The sequence below is a fragment of the Octodon degus genome, unplaced genomic scaffold (assembly GCF_000260255.1).
Source record: "Octodon degus isolate 3935 unplaced genomic scaffold, OctDeg1.0 scaffold00016, whole genome shotgun sequence".
NCBI lineage: Eukaryota > Metazoa > Chordata > Mammalia > Rodentia > Octodontidae > Octodon > Octodon degus.
The window spans coordinates 16,338,302-16,340,280 of record NW_004524592.1 but is presented as its reverse complement, the minus strand read 5'-3'; positions in this window follow the sequence as shown (position 1 = coordinate 16,340,280).

Genomic DNA, 1,979 nt, shown 5'->3' with positions numbered 1-1,979 from the left:
AGATCAGACTCATAGTAATCCACTTGTTTACAGCCTCCCAACAGCTGGGATTACAGGCATGCACCACCATGCCCAGTCTCAATTGCCATCTCAGCACACCCTGGGGGCAGGGTCCACACAGCAGGTCTGGAAATCAAACCCCCAGCCCCTGTACCTGCTTGCAGGTGCTTTAATCCACTGAGTTATTTGGCCAGCCCAAGAAATACATTTAACGCAAAAAGAAATTCATTAAGAAAAAAATCAAAGGACAGATAGCAATATTTAATGCAAAGAGAACCTAAAGATGACTACATAGCTAAACTGTTTTCAAAGTGGATTTCAATCCAAAGCTGATTGAAATAAGAAGAGCATTGCATACTGGTTAATGGAGCTATTCAACAGGAGAAGATAACAATTATGCACATATATGAACCAAACTATGGTGCACCCAATTTCATAAAACAATCTCTAATGGGCATAAAAGATCAGAAAAATATAAATACAATTGTCTTATTTACTTTTCTCATTACTGAGACGAAATACCCAACACCCAAAGTTAAAGAAGGAAATATTTACCTCACAGTTCTGTAGTTTCAGTCCATAATTGGCTGGCTCCAAGGCAGGGTGGCACAGGGCTAAAGGGTAATAGTTTTGCCCTTCTGAAGACAACAAAAGCAATGAGAGTGCTAGAAAAGCCTCTTTCTGTCCCTTGTATTGCATAGAGTCTACCAGGATTAGCGAGTTGGCAATCCAATCTGTGGACTGATCCAGCAATCACCCACCCTTAATCCTGGCACCTTTAATCCCAGGATTGCATTATTATTCATTCTATCACACATTCTAGACACAGCCACCTCCAAAAACCACTCTGACTTCATGAGGTTTTGGGGGAACATCTAAACATAAACCATAACAATAATTATAGTAAATAATTTCAATGCATCATTATCACAAATAGATCACCTAAACAAACAAATGAACAAAATCAACAAAAAAATGTCAGAGTTATACTAAGCCTCCAAACAAACATTCTTAGTGGATATACAGTGTTCCACCAAACAACAGAATACACATTCATTTTGGCCACACGTGGTGTGGTACTTTCTCCAAAACAGACACATACTAGCTAATAAAGCATGCCTACATAAATGCAAAAGAATTGAAATTTTACCATGCGTATTATCAGATCACAATGCAATGAAACTAGAAATCAATGGGAAAAGAAGTGACAGAAACTATGCAAAGATGGAAATTAAATAACATAACTGTGAATAATCAATAAGTCACAAAGGAAATAAAGGAAGAAATAGTAGGCCTTGGGCTGGGAGATAGCTCAGTGGAATAAGTGCTTGCCTGGCAAGAGCAAGGTCCTGAGTTTGATCCCTGGTACAAGAAAGAAAGAACGAACGAACGAAAGAAAGAAAGAAAGAAAGAAAGAAGGAAAGAAAGAAAGAAAGAAAGAAAGAAAGAAAGAAAGAAAGAAAGAAAGAAATTCCTAGAATTAAACAATTATACTAGTATAACATACCACAACTTATAGGATACAATGAAAGCTATCCTGATAGGAAAGCTTATAATAATAAATGCACATATCAGAAAAGCAGAACAAGTACAAATGAATAACTTAATGATACATCTCAAGGCCTTAGTAAAATAAGAACAATCCAAGTATAGAACTTATACAAGGAAAGAAATGATAAAAATTTGAGCAGAAATTAATAAAATGGAGACTATTAATCAAAAAGCTGGTTCTGTGAAAGAATAAATAAAATAGACAACCCTTTAGCCAATCTTACCAGACAAGGTTGGACTCATTAAGGGTGGGATGGCCATAGACTAGCCAATCTTACCAAAAGGAAAGAAAAAGAAAACAAACACCAATTAAGGCAATTAGAGGGCTGGAGAGATGGCTCAGTGGTTTAAAGCACCTACTTGGAACAAGCTTGGCAAAGCACAGGGACTACGGTTCAATCCCCCAGCACCACATGCCAGCCAGCCCC